This window comes from Lissotriton helveticus, chromosome 9, assembly GCF_964261635.1.
Source record: "Lissotriton helveticus chromosome 9, aLisHel1.1, whole genome shotgun sequence".
Classification (NCBI taxonomy): Eukaryota; Metazoa; Chordata; class Amphibia; order Caudata; family Salamandridae; genus Lissotriton; species Lissotriton helveticus.
In genome coordinates, this window is record NC_136070.1 from 513,686,116 (window position 1) to 513,701,443 (window position 15,328).

The window sequence follows — 15,328 nt, forward strand, 5'->3', positions numbered from 1 at the left end:
TAGGCGGAGGGGGAGGAGCCCAGGATGAGGACTTCGATGTTCTTTGAATTAAGCTTGAGGCAGCTGTCCTTCATTCAGGTGGCAACTGCCTTCATCCTGTTGTGGAAGTTGCTCTTGGCGGCTGTGGGTTTGTCAGTGAGGGGGGAGAATCAGCTGGGTGCCATTGGCGTAGGAGACAATGTTGAGTCTGGGCTTCTGACGATGGCTGAAAGCGGGGCCATGTAGATGAAGAAGGTGGGGCTCAGGGAGGATCCCTGAGGCACTCCACAGCTGATCCCTGTGGGTTGTGAGTGGAACAGTGGGAAGACCCACTCTCTGCGTTCGGCCAGCGAGGAAGGAGGGCATCCATTCAGGGCCTTGTCATGGATGCCGGAGTCATGGAGTCTTGCGCAAATATCTCAGAGGTGGGAGATGATGTTGAAGGCAGCTGAGCGGTCCAGGAGAATTGGGCTGCAGTCTCGCCTCAGTCAAGGAGGGTGCGGAGGTCGTCTGTAGCGGCAAGTAGAGCAGTCTTGATGCTGTGGTTACTTCTGAAGCCCAATTGGGAGAGGTATATCATGTTGTTTGTTTCGATGAACTCAGAGAGTTGGGTGTTGATGACTTTTTCAATGAGTTTGGTTGGGAAGTGGAGCAGAGAGATGGGTCTGTAATTCTTGAGGTCCTTCCAGTCGGCTGAGGGTTTCTTCAGCAGGGGTTAAATCTCTGCGTTCTTCCAGTCTTCCGGGAAGTTTGCAGACTCGATGGAACATTGATGGTGTGGCAGAGTGCGGGTGCCGGCTATGTTGAAGATGTAGTAAGGGCAGGCATCCGAGGGGGCTCTGGAGTGGATGCTCTTCATAATCCTGAGGGTGTCGTCAGAGGTGAGTGTAGTCCAGTTGGTCAAGACCTGCTGGGGGCTGGATCCATTGGGCGTAGTGGTTGCGGGTGGGGTGGGTGAGTCTTGGGTTGCAAAGCTGTCGTAGATCTCTTTGATCTTGCGGTGGAAGAAGGTGGTGAGGTTGTCACAGAGGTCTTGAGAGGGGAGAATGTCTGCTGTCTCTGAGCTGGGTTTGGCAAATTCTTTGACCACGGTGAAGAGTTCAATCAATCAGGACATTTGTTAAGTGCGCTACATACCTGTGAGGGTGTCAAGGCGCGGGGGAGGGAAACGTGCTTGTTGGAACCGGAGGTCTCTGGTTGGCACAGGTATGCACTTGTGACAAGCAGGGACCCTCAGCTCCACGTCAGGGCGAGGGAACTACTCCTTCGAATAACCCCTGCTCAACCTCTAGGTAGTGTGGCACGAGCAGACAAGGCTAATCCTCAGGGCGATAGTAAGTTAAGCATTTATGATCACACACAGTAAACCCACTGACCCACCACAAATGGACACCAGTCGTGTAGTTGTATCAAAAATACGTATACTTTATATAAAAGATAGATTCAAGCAGGATTATCACAAGACCATGTAACGTTTAGCGATTTAAGGCCACCAGATTACAATAGGCAAGCTTAGTCTTTAAATGTTCGTTGTTCAGCAAGGTACGATGACTAGGGAAATAAGAACGTTGCGGACCCTGGATCCGATATGAACTCGGGACGGAGTTCACGTGTACCTTGCTTGTAGAAGTCCAAGGCGTTTCAGGCGCCGCTGGTGAGAGCGGACTCCGGACGAGGCCAACGGTTCTCCAGAGGATCTCTCCGGCTCAGGTCCCCCTCGAGGTGCGAGGTGGAGGAGCAGGACTGTGGAGGGTTGCGGTGATCCGGGGTCGATGCAGCTCACGGGGCGTGGCGCCGTTCAGGCCTGCGGGACGTACTACTTCTTAGCACGCCTGGTCATACTCGTGGATCTCGTCGCGTTCTACGGCAGATGGGTGCAACACCAGGCTTCCGGTACCACTGTACGGGGAAGCCTGTCTTGAGGTGCGGCACGAGTCTTGGTATGCAGGAGGGCAAAGCGAGACAGTCGGGTACGTTACGACGTACGGACCGTCCGAGGCTATGGAATGCGCTCCGTGCAGATTCCGGTGGGAGAAGATGAGAGGTGCACAACGCGCTCCATTAGCGGCGAGGTGACAGGAGAGCGGGCGGCCCGGCACTGAAGCGGAGAGTGACTCAGGGATGAGCGGGGCTCTCTAGGCGGGGCGACCAGGCTCCGAGCTGTTACGACTTGGGAGGGGGCGAAGGCACCCGAGTCACAACTCCGGCGAGGGAATAAGAACTAAGGCCTAACAGCAGACGGGCACAAGCAGATAGAACCCAATGGTCCTGGGGTTCCGTTCAGGGGGCAAGCTCTCGATCAAGCCATTGGAGATAGTTTCAGGCACAAGTCTACAAAGTCCTTTCTGGTCCTTTCCTCTCCGTTCTCAGCAAGGCACCACTGCAGGCCAGTCTTACAGGATTCAGACCGGTTTCCGTCCTTAAGCTTCTCTTGGTCCTTCTAGTCAGGCAGAGGTTTGTCGTGGTCAAAACTGGATCTGATTTGTAAGGAGCGGAGCTCCTATATTTATACTGCGATTCTTTTGTCTTTGCAGGCCAGGGGGCCTGAGCCTAGTTCAACCCGGTTTTGGAGTACTCTGTTTATAGGAAGCTGCCGTCTTCTTTCAGAGTGCAGGGCAGAGACATCAGACACTCCGCAGGAGGTGGAGCCAGCATTGTGGTGGTGGAGCACAACCCTACTCAGAGTCAAGGACTACTCCGCCCACCCATCCTGGTGTAAGCACCCTATTCACCACCTGGGGGTCCCAACTGTCCCCGGGAATCTCCCAGCCCTGTCACTCACACAAACCCAGACAACAGATACACATCCTGGCAGAGGCGGGCTAAATAGTTAGGCGCGCAAAGGCTATCTTTCTAAAAGTAGCATTTGCAAACACAGGATATTAAATAAAACCTTACTAAAGGAAGTATTTTATTATTCTGAGTTCAGGCATACTAAACTCGACATGCTACCGTGTTCCCTGAGCCTGCCGGGACTATAGCGTGTAATAGTTCCGACAGCTCATCTTGGCCTAAGAGAACCGGTAGCCCTTCCATAGTGAAGAACGAAAAGGGCGGTAATTCACTATGAGGACATGCTACACTCCAGGCTTGTCCTACCTTACGCTTCAATGCACCCTGCCCGTAGGCCTACCATAGGGGTGACTGATATGGAGGTTAGGGAAGGTTCAGGGACTGGCAAGTGTGGGCACTTGTGCAGTCAGCGTGACAGTACGAGACTGTACGCGGGGTCTGCAATGGCGGACCCGAGTCATATCTTACGAGGCCGCTTCTGTGGGTGGCGCAACCAGCGCCACTAGCTAGCATTTGTATCTACAAGCCCCGGCACTCCTCGTGCACTTTACTAGGGACTGACAGTAACCCAAATAAGCCAATCGTGGAAATCAATTACACATACACTTTACATTGGGAGCACTTGCACTGCGGCACGGATCGAACACCAGCAAAACATCTGAGGCACATCAGCAAAAAGTGGAAGGGAGACTCACGCCAAGGTGCCAGGTCTAACATGTGCCCCCTCCAGCTGAAATGTGGGGAGAACTACCCTTGCCCAGGGAGTTCCTCATCACTAAGGCGGAAAAACCTTGACAGACCGTCAGCATTGGCGTGGTCTATGCCAGGGCGGTGTTCCACCGTAAAGTCCATACTCTGTAGAGAAATGGACCACCTCAACAGTTTCGGGTTCTCACCCCTCATTTGCATCAACCATCTGAGGGGCCTGTGGTATGTCTGAACTCGGAAGTGAGACCCAAACAAGTAGGGTCTTAGCTTCTTCAGGGCCCAGACCACAGCAAAAGCTTCTCGCTCAATCGCACTCCACTTCTGTTCCCGTGGAAGTAACCTCCGACTGATGAAGGCCTCAGTCATCTGTGAGAGGACAGCCCCAATCCCATGCTCTGAAGCGTCTGTCTGCACTAAGAACTCTTTGGAGAAATCAGGAGCCAGGAGCACGGGCGCCGTGCACATGGCCGTCTTCAGGGTGTCGAATGCTACCTGACAGGCGTCAGTCCAGATCACTTTCCGGGGCTGCTTCTTCGAAGTCAGCTCGGTCAAGGGGGTAACGATGGTGCTGTATCCCTTGACGAACCTCCTGTAATACCCGGTGAGTCCGAGGAAGGCCCTCACCTCCGTTTGGGTCTTGGGGGCTTCCCAAGCCAGGATGGTCTGAATTTTGGGTTGAAGGGGCGCCACCTGGCCGCCCCCAACTTGGTGTCCCAAATACACCACCGAACCCTGCCCGATCTGACACTTGCTTGCCTTGATCGTGAGGCCTGCCTTGCGCAGAGCCGCCAACACTTCCCACAGGTGGTGCAAGTGTTCTTCCCACGTACTGCTGAACACTGCGATATCGTCCAGGTTGGCGGCACTGAACGCGTCGAGTCCAACCAACACCCGGTTGACCAACCTCTGGAAGGTGGCAGGGGTGTTTTTCATCCCGAAGGGCATAACCCAGAATTGGTAGTGCCCATCTGGGGTTGAAAACGCTGACCTCTCTAGGGCCCCGTCAGTTAAGGCGATCTGCCAGTACCCAGACGTTAAGTCAAACGTACTGAGGTACCGGGCAGCACCCAACCGATCGATGAGCTCATCAGCTCTGGGGATGGGGTGCGCGTCAGTCTTCGTGACCGAATTGAGTCCTCGATAGTCCACACAGAACCGTAGTTCGGGTGTGACTCCCTGCGTCGTAGCCTTCGGGACCAAGACCACTGGGCTGGCCCAAGGACTGCTGGAGGACTCAATCACCCCAAGAGCAAACATCTTTGAGACTTCCTCTTTGATGCAGGCTCATACCCTGTCACTCACACGGTAAGCCTTGTGCTTCACCGGCAAGCTGTCTCCCGTGTCCACATCATGGACGCACCAATCTGTGACACCCGGAACCAGGGAGAACAAGTCAGAGAATTGCCCCAGCAGCTGGCGGCAATCACTCTGCTGCTCAGGGGTCAAGGAGGGTGAGAGGTTAACTCCATCCGCTGACCCGTCTCGCTCGGAGTCCACCAAGAGGTCCGGAAGAGGCTCGGTCTCCTCCTCCATTCCATCATCAGTTGCCAACAGCATGCCCACTTCGGACCTCTCCAAGTGGGGCTTAAGGCGGTTAACATGTAGGACCCTCAAAGGGTTCCTGGGAGCTTGCAAGTTCACCAGGTAGGTGACAGGACTCTTGCGCTCCACAACCTCAAATGGACCCGTCCACTTATCCTGAAGTGCACAGGGCTCCACTGGGGCCAAGACCCACACCTTTTGTCCAGGCTGAAGCTCCACCAGAGTGGCATTCTGGTCGTACCACAGCTTCATCTCTTCCTGGCTGGCTTCCAGGTTTGCCTCAGCAAGTTTCCTGAATCGCCTGGTCTGGTTTCGGAAGGCCAGCATGTAGCTATATACATTCTGGGGAGGTTTCCTGGGAGATTGCTCCCAGCCTTCCCGAACCAGACTCCGAGGTCCTCGGACCGGGTGACCGTACAGAAGCTCGAAGGGACTGAACCCGAGCGACTTCTGCGGCACCTCTCGGTACGCAAACAGTAGGCATGGCAAGAGGACGTCCCACTTACGCCTCATTGGTCCTTCTAGGCCCATGATCATGCCTTTCAAGGTTCGGTTGAATCTTTCAACCAACCCGTTTCCTTGGGGATGGTAAGGGGTGGTGAACTTGTACGTTACACCACACTCTTGCCAAAGGGACTTCATATATTTCGATATGAAATTGGTATCTCTGTCAGACACCACCTCTAGAGGGAATCCTACTCGAGAGAAAATTCCCATCAGCGCTCGTCCCACCATGGGGGCCGTCACTGTCCTCAGAGGGATGGCTTCAGGGTACCGGGTGGCATGGTCCACCAAGACCAAGATGAACCTGTTGCCCATGGCTGTCTTGGGGTCCAGAGGCCCCACAATGTCAATTCCCACTCGTTGGAATGGGGTACTGACGACGGGGAATGGTTGGAGGGGAGCCTTGTTCTTCCCTCCACACTTACCACCGGCTTGGCAAGTTGGGCAGGTCCTACAGTGAGCATCTGAGCTCCTGTGCATCTGGGGCCAGTAAAAGTGGGCGACAAGCCTGTCATAGGTCTTGTCCATCCCCAGATGTCCTGCTAACGGCACATCGTGAGCCAAACCCAGTAGGAAGGCTCTGAACTTCTGAGGTACCACCAGCACACGGGCTGACCGAGGTTCAGCAGCCTTAGGCTCTGAATACAGGAGATCGTTCTCCCAGTAGATCAAGTGTTTTCCGGACTGAACACCATTGGCCTGGTCTGCAGCCTGCTGCCGCATCCCCACGAGAGAAGGGCACTCTCTCTGCTCCTTGCAGAATTCCTCCATGGAGAGACCCCCTTCCTGCTGCCAATGGGTCAGCTCAGGTAGGTCTCCCAGTTCGGCGATCTGTTCCCCGGTAGGCTCCAGGGCATCCCCCTCGAGGTCTGCTTCCTCCTGGGCCGTGGGACCTTCAGGAGCCGGCTGTCCGCGCCCCCTGCGGCTGCTCTACAAACAAGGTACACGTCAACTCCGTCCCGAGTTCATATCGGATCCAGGGTCCGCAATGTTCTTATTTCCCTGTCATCGTACCTTGCTGAACAACGAACATTTAAAGACTAAGCTTGCCTATTGTAATCTGGTGGCCTCAAATCGCTAAACGTTACATGGTCTTGTGATAATCCTGCTTGAATCTATCTTTTATATAAAGTATACGTATTTTTGATACAACTACATGACTGGTGTCCATTTGTGGTGGGTCAGTGGGTTTACTGTGTGTGATCATAAATGCTTAACTTACTATCGCCCTGAGGATTAGCCTTGTCTGCTCGCGCCACACTACCTAGAGGGTGAGCAGGGGTTATTCGAAGGAGTAGTTCCCTCGCCCTGACGTGGAGCTGAGGGTCCCTGCTGTCATGGTTCACCTCGACCCCCGGAGTAGGGATGTCAGGGGTTAATTGTTTTCTTAAAACCCACCCCTGTCCCGTGCACCTGCACCTCAATAGTAATGATTGTTTGATGTTAGTTTCATTAAGGTAATGTTTTAACATTGAACATTCAGTATGTTACATTAGAGATTTGCTTATTGTGAATGCTTATTTAACCTTTCCTTCCTTAGACCCTGAGTCGCTTTAGGCTCACAAGAGGGGAGCTTTAACTTCCAAGAGCCACGTTCAGCTCTCGGAGTTGCAGCCGCTGCCGCTTGTGTGCGCACAAGGGAAAGACGCTCGGTTTCTGAAAGCCGCGTTCGGCTTTCAGAGTTGCAGATGCGTGCGTGCGCACGTAATTTTGGGTGCGGTTTCCTATTTAAACCGCACCCAAGTTTCTCGAAGCGCTTTGCCTCCTGCCCGCATACCTGAAGGATCGCGCTTCCTGTCTCATCGCGTCTTCAGGGATTTCGACGCCAGCCACTCCCTGAGTCATCGGACATCAGTAGGCTATCCGAGGAGCAACGCCTGAAAGAGGAAACAGACACTAGTTAAGTACTTTCTGCTTCTTCTATTTTTTTGGCGCCCAACGCAAGAAAGACCGAGCAAGGACTAGCGAACTCGATTTTAGAAACTTGTTCTCAGAGACTATTTCAAACTTAATGCAGACATTTCAGGAAGCAAGACAACTTTCATTTTATGTTACCCTTGAGAATTAACCTGCTATTTCATTCTGATTGTGGTTCTAGTTTGTAAACATTACAAGAAGTGAATATTGTAATGTGATGCCCTAATTTGGTATTGAGAAATCAATGTATATTAATATGCTCTAGATTTTGGGGAGTTTATTGGAAGAGTGTAGGAGCATCTTTTATGTGCTGCAACAGGTTTTGAACACAAGAGATTAAAGATTCGCTTCTTCTACAACAATCTTTCAAAAAGTCAAGTAAGTTCGAGTCTAGAAGGGGAATTTAGATAAAACGAGTTATAGATCACTAGTAATATCCCTTTTTGTTCTATTTAGTTCCTGGGAGCGTGACGTCAACGCATCTTCAAGGAACTTCTTCTACTTCACTTCACGACTCCACGACTTCCACTCAATCTACAACAAGAAATACTGGACGAAGGACAGTTTGCACTGATCGCAGGTAGGATACTAGAACGTGAGGGTGGAAAGGGACTAAGCGCTTTAGGGCAAAGGGAGGGAACTAGGGGCCAAGATACCTAATCAAGAACCCATGGTAAAATAACGCTTACTCATTGTTCTACAGGTCGACAGCAGAACCCCTCCTTCATCTCATCACGTCCAGTACCGGCCCTCCTCCCTTAAGTCTAGGTTTATTCTTAGCTGTGTAATTTGAAAACAGTTAGTTTATAGTTAGATTTCTGGGAAGTTGGTCCCTTGCGTCTCTGCGAAAACTTCTACGTCGTTCAAGATCTTCAGTCTCAGCTCAAGGTAAGGAACGACGTAGTTTTGGCTTTTGACAGAAGGCAAAGCCCACGAACATATTTTCGCCCAGACGCAATGGACCAAGTAACCTTGCAGGATATAGCAGCCATTTTGAAGGATCTTCGAGATGAGAACACATCTTTACGTAGGGATATGTCAGCTTTACAGGATTCTATTCAACGGAAGCCCATTTTGTCACCTGCAACCTTTCAGAGCTCTACTTCCGAGTCCGGAACCTCCACTCAAATTCAGGTAGTCACCCCGGTGCCCACTCCTTTAGCACCTCCAGAAAGGTTTTCAGGAGATTGTAATAAATTTTCGATATTTTTGCAACAGTGTCATCTACATTTTATGGCAAAGAAAACGGCCTTTCCAGATGATTCTTCCAAGATAGCTTTCATGTTATCTTATTTTGGAGGAGATGCTGCCCTTTGGTCTATTCCCTTTGTAGAGAGCGATGACCCGATTCTCTACAATTTGGCTAATTTTGAGCGAGCCTTAAAAAAGATATTCGCAAAACACGTTTTTGTTCAATCCGCTGATAACGAGTTGTTAGGTTTGAAACAAGGATCTTCAGATTTACTCCATTATATTTCTCAGTTTAATCGCTTAGTTCTTGAGGCCAAATGGCCTTATGATAAAAGGGTTTCTATCTTTTACAGAGGCTTGAGGGACGAGCTAAAAGATATGGTGACACAAATTCTGGAACCTCCTGATGATATAACTGATTTCATAGATTTAGTGGTTAAACTGAATAACCGTTTAATCGAAAGAAAGGGAGAAAAAGGAAAGAGCGACAACAAATTGTTATTCGTCAAGGAAAGAGGTTCTACGCCTCGTGAGGTCTCTTCTAGAGTTGAGGCGGCGGAACCTATGCAAATAGGAACAGTTAGGGGTCCCCTATCTAAGGAAGAAAAAGAAAAGAGGCGAAAGATGAATCAATGCCTATATTGTGGGAAAACAGGTCATTTTGTTAAAGATTGCCCTACTCGTCCCATTAAAAGTAAGACTAAAACCTCTGATATAGCGGCAGTTCAACAGCCTTCGGAAAACTAGAAAGCTCGGCTAATGAAGAGGTCAGTTTGTCGAGTACTGTTTCTAATTTGGCCTCTATTGCTCCACCATCCAGTTGTAAGCACTTCTGTATCCTTGTAGAATTAAAGAGTTTATTTTCCCCATCTCCTGGAAAAAGAGTTGAAGCAGTCATAGATTCAGGAGCAACAGGAAATTTTATAGACTCTCATTTCTTCTCCCAGTTAGGTTTCAAATCCGTCCTAAAGGATCATCCAGAGATAGTGAGAGCAGTAGATGGGAAAGAGTTAACGTCCGGGCCCATCAGTAGACAATCCGAGGTTTTAGAAATGGATTGTTCACCGATCCATAGAGAAAGAATAACTTTTGACTTAATCGATGCACCTCAATTCAGACTAATATTGGGAATTCCTTGGTTGGTTTCACACAATCCTCAGATAGACTGGGAATCCAAGACTTTGACTTTTAAGTCCTCTCTTTGCCAAGATCAATGTTTTCTTTTAAAAAAGAATGAGGATGTAATTCAAGGACATGACTTTTGTACAGAATCTACTAGTGTTTTAATGTTTGAAGGAGTTCCTTCTGTTTATTCAGACCTCTCCGACGTCTTTGATAAAAAGAAAGCTAACACACTTCCTCCTCACAGGGATTTTGATTGCAGGATAGACCTAGTTCCCGGAGCAACCTTGCCCTGTAGCAGAATTTACGCATTAACAGAGAAAGAAAATCTACACCTTAGGGAGTACCTAGATGAATTCTTGGCTAACGGGTTCATCCGGCATTCCAAGTCGCCGGTGTCTTCTGCTCTCTTTTTTATTCCTAAAAAAGGGGGGGAATTGCGCTCGTGCATCGATTACAGGGCTCTGAATAACGTGACCATAAAGAACAGGTACCCTTTACCTCTGATTCCAACGTTATTAGATCAAGTTAAAAAGGCCACTATTTATACTAAATTGGACTTACGCGGGGCTTATCATCTTGTTAGAGTCAGAAAAGGCGACGAATGGAAGACTGCATTCAGAACCAAATTCGGCCTTTTCGAATATCAAGTAATGCCTTTCGGACTTTGTAATGCCCCTGCTGCCTTCCAATTTTTTATAAATGAAGTTTTACACGAGTTCTTAGATGTATGTTGCGTTGTCTACATAGATGACATCTTGATTTTTTCCAACTCTGAAAGAGAACATGTACAGCAGGTTCGGGCTATTCTTCAAAAATTGCTTTCCAACTCTTTATTCGTAAAACTGGAGAAAAGTCTATTTCACGTTTCAAGAGTGGATTTTCTAGGATATATCATCAGCCCTAACGGTATTGAAATGGACCCCAAGAAGGTGGAAGCTGTAAATTCTTGGCCTAGCCCTTCTTCTGTGAAACAGGTTCAGAGTTTTTTGGGGTTTGCAAATTTCTACCGCCGTTTCATCCAAGATTTCTCCCAGATCATTACTCCCATTACCAAATTGTTGCGTAAAGGAGCAAGATTCGTCTGGACAGACCAGGCAGAATTGGCCTTCTTAGAATTGAAGAAAAGATTTACCACAGCCCCCATCTTGAGCCACCCAGACCCCAGTCAGCCTTTTATCGTTGAAGCTGATGCCTCGCAGTTGGCGCTTGGGGGAATCCTATCTCAAAGAAATACTGACACAGGCCAAATGCATCCCATAGCCTTCTACTCTAGGAAGCTCTCCGAAGCTGAATTGAACTATGCCATAGCCGATAAAGAACTTTTAGCAATAAAAGCAGTTTTTGAAGAATGGCGTCATTACCTGCTCGGTGCTCGACACCCAGTCACAATATACACAGATCATAGGAATCTTCAAGCATTAAGATCTGTAAAGGCTTTATCCGCTAGACAGTTGAGGTGGTCTATGTTCTTTAATGATTATAATTTCGTGATCACGTACCGTCCTGGAAAAGAAAATTTGAAAGCTGATGCCTTATCTAGAATTGGGTACAATTTATCTGAACAAACTGAATCTTCCCACGAAAGTCAACCAGTTATTCCAATCTCTCGCTTTCAAGCTGGTTTATCCTGTTATCCTGTGATTTCTGATATCAAAAGAGAACTAACCTCTAAAGGACTTGACGAGTGGAAAAAGAAGTACCCTCTTCTTCAGCAAAGAGATGATTTGATTTTTATGCAAGATCTCGTTTTTGTACCCACTGTAAAGATCAGGGAAGAGATATTTCATTTCCACCATGACACTTCTTTGACTGCTCATCCTAGTGCGATGAAGACATACGAATTAATCAAAAGAACTTTCTGGTGGCCTTCCATGTTTAAGGATGTACAAGCTTTTGTTGAAACTTGTAGTGTTTGTATTCAAAACAAACCCTTACATCAAGCTCCAAGTGGTCTGTTAACTCCACTCCCAATTCCACCCCAACCTTGGCACACAATTTCTTTGGATTTTATTGTGGAACTTCCTATTACCAGAAAAGGTTATTCTACTATCCTGACTATAGTTGACCAGTTTTCACGTATGGCTCATTTTGTTCCCTTAAAGAAATTACCTACAGCTTTGGAATTAGCTCATCTGGTAATGACAAATGTAATTCGATTACATGGTATTCCTTCGGTAGTTATTTCCGATAGAGGGTCTCAGTTTATTTCCCGAGTTTGGCAGAATTTGAGTACTCTTTTAAACATGGAAGTCCGCCTGTCTTCAAGTTACCATCCTCAAACGGATGGTTTAACTGAATGCACCAATCAAACCATTGAACAGTTTATTCGCTGTATGTTAACAAGTGCAGAGGAAGAATGGTCAGAATTAATCAGTCAATTGGAATTTGCTTACAATAACGTAAATCATACTTCTCTAGGAATGTCCCCATTCTTTTGTAATTATGGTTACCATCCCAAAAATTTCCCTGAGGAGATAAAGACACTAGATACTGTACCAGCTATTACAAGTTATGTTTCTAAACTATCATCTATCCAAGAACAAGCAGCGTTCAAGCTTGCACAAGCTAAAGAAACTCAGAAAAGATCTGCAGACAAACACAGAACCGTACAACCATCTTATTCTTCTGGAGATAAGGTTTGGTTAAGCACCAAACATCTGAGAATTAAGGGAAATCGCAAATTTAACCCAAGATTTATCGGCCCTTTTGTAATTGAAAAGGTTATAAATCCCGTATGTGTCAGATTAACTCTTCCCTCAAAATACAGAATCCATCCTGTGTTTCATGTGTCTTTGGTCAAACCCTTTCATCCAAAGACTCGAATTATCCAGCCCCCATCTTCTTTAACTATAGATGGAGACTCCGAATTCGAGGTAAAATCAATCTTAGATTCCAAGAGAATTCGAGGGAAATTGTTTTATCTGGTTGATTGGAAGGGATACGGTCCTGAGGAAAGATCATGGGAACCTTTGGAGAATCTGAAAAATGCTCCTAGATTAGTAAAATCATTCCATGCTCGTCATCCCGATAAACCAAAACCCATCCTACCCGTTTTGGGGGGGATCTTGAGGAGGGAGTACTGTCATGGTTCACCTCGACCCCCGGAGTAGGGATGTCAGGGGTTAATTGTTTTCTTAAAACCCACCCCTGTCCCGTGCACCTGCACCTCAATAGTAATGATTGTTTGATGTTAGTTTCATTAAGGTAATGTTTTAACATTGAACATTCAGTATGTTACATTAGAGATTTGCTTATTGTGAATGCTTATTTAACCTTTCCTTCCTTAGACCCTGAGTCGCTTTAGGCTCACAAGAGGGGAGCTTTAACTTCCAAGAGCCACGTTCAGCTCTCGGAGTTGCAGCCGCTGCCGCTTGTGTGCGCACAAGGGAAAGACGCTCGGTTTCTGAAAGCCGCGTTCGGCTTTCAGAGTTGCAGATGCGTGCGTGCGCACGTAATTTTGGGTGCGGTTTCCTATTTAAACCGCACCCAAGTTTCTCGAAGCGCTTTGCCTCCTGCCCGCATACCTGAAGGATCGCGCTTCCTGTCTCATCGCGTCTTCAGGGATTTCGACGCCAGCCACTCCCTGAGTCATCGGACATCAGTAGGCTATCCGAGGAGCAACGCCTGAAAGAGGAAACAGACACTAGTTAAGTACTTTCTGCTTCTTCTATTTTTTTGGCGCCCAACGCAAGAAAGACCGAGCAAGGACTAGCGAACTCGATTTTAGAAACTTGTTCTCAGAGACTATTTCAAACTTAATGCAGACATTTCAGGAAGCAAGACAACTTTCATTTTATGTTACCCTTGAGAATTAACCTGCTATTTCATTCTGATTGTGGTTCTAGTTTGTAAACATTACAAGAAGTGAATATTGTAATGTGATGCCCTAATTTGGTATTGAGAAATCAATGTATATTAATATGCTCTAGATTTTGGGGAGTTTATTGGAAGAGTGTAGGAGCATCTTTTATGTGTTGCAACAGGTTTTGAACACAAGAGATTAAAGATTCGCTTCTTCTACAACAATCTTTCAAAAAGTCAAGTAAGTTCGAGTCTAGAAGGGGAATTTAGATAAAACGAGTTATAGATCACTAGTAATATCCCCTTTTGTTCTATTTAGTTCCTGGGAGCGTGACGTCAACGCATCTTCAAGGAACTTCTTCTACTTCACTTCACGACTCCACGACTTCCACTCAATCTACAACAAGAAATACTGGACGAAGGACAGTTTGCACTGATCGCAGGTAGGATACTAGAACGTGAGGGTGGAAAGGGACTAAGCGCTTTAGGGCAAAGGGAGGGAACTAGGGGCCAAGATACCTAATCAAGAACCCATGGTAAAATAACGCTTACTCATTGTTCTACAGGTCGACAGCAGAACCCCTCCTTCATCTCATCACGTCCAGTACCGGCCCTCCTCCCTTAAGTCTAGGTTTATTCTTAGCTGTGTAATTTGAAAACAGTTAGTTTATAGTTAGATTTCTGGGAAGTTGGTCCCTTGCGTCTCTGCGAAAACTTCTACGTCGTTCAAGATCTTCAGTCTCAGCTCAAGGTAAGGAACGACGTAGTTTTGGCTTTTGACACCTGCTTGTCACTAGTGCATACCTGTGCCAACCAGAGACCTCCGTTTCCAACAGTGCTGCTACTGATCGAAAAGAGCCAGGTCTTGAGAAGGCTGCTGAAGGCCAGGAGATCTTGGGTCTGGCATAAGTTGGTGGGGAGGGTGTTCCAGTTCTTGGCTGCGAGGTGGAGAAGGATCTGTCGCCGGTGGTTGTTCTTCAGATGCGCGGGACTGTGGCGAGGGCAAGGCCGGCGGAGCGGAGCTTGCGGGTAGGGGCGTAGAAGCGGAGTCATCTGTTGAAGGTACGCTGGGCCAGCGTTGAGGAGGTCCTTGTGTGCGTGGATGAGGAGCTTGAAGGTTATCCTCTTGTTGACGGGGAGCCAGTGTAGGTCTCTGAGGTGGGGTGTAATGTGGCTGCGGCGGGGGATGTCAAGGCTCAGTCGTGCTGAGGCATTCTGGATGCGTTGTAGCTGTCTCAGGAGCTTGTTGATGTTCCTGCGTAGAGGGCGTTTCCATAGTCCAGCCTACTGGAGACGAGGGCCTGGGTGACTGTTCTTCTTGTTTCGGTGGGGATCCACTTGAAGATCCTGCAGAGCATTCGTAAGGTGTTGAAGCAGGATGAGGCGATGGCGTTGACCTGATTAGTCATAGAGAGGGTGGAGTCGAGGATGACCCCCAGGATGCGGCGTGGTCAGTGGGTGTCGGGGCTGTTCCCAGTGATGTCGGCCACCAGGAGTCGTCCCAGGCTGAAGGGGTGGAGTCGAGGATGAGGACCTCCGTCTTGTCCGAGTTCAGCTTCAGTCGGCTGTTCCTCATCCATTCAGCGACGGCCTTCATTCCTTCGTGGAGGTTGGTTTTGGCGGTGTGAGGGTCTTTGCTGTTGAGTGTGTTGGCACATTCCTTTATGGCTGCTTTCTTTATTGTTCTGATGAGGTTGTGGTGTGTGGTGTGTGGTGTCTGTGGTTTTAAAAGCTGCATGGTCTACCATGATCTTGCTGCTCCTCCATC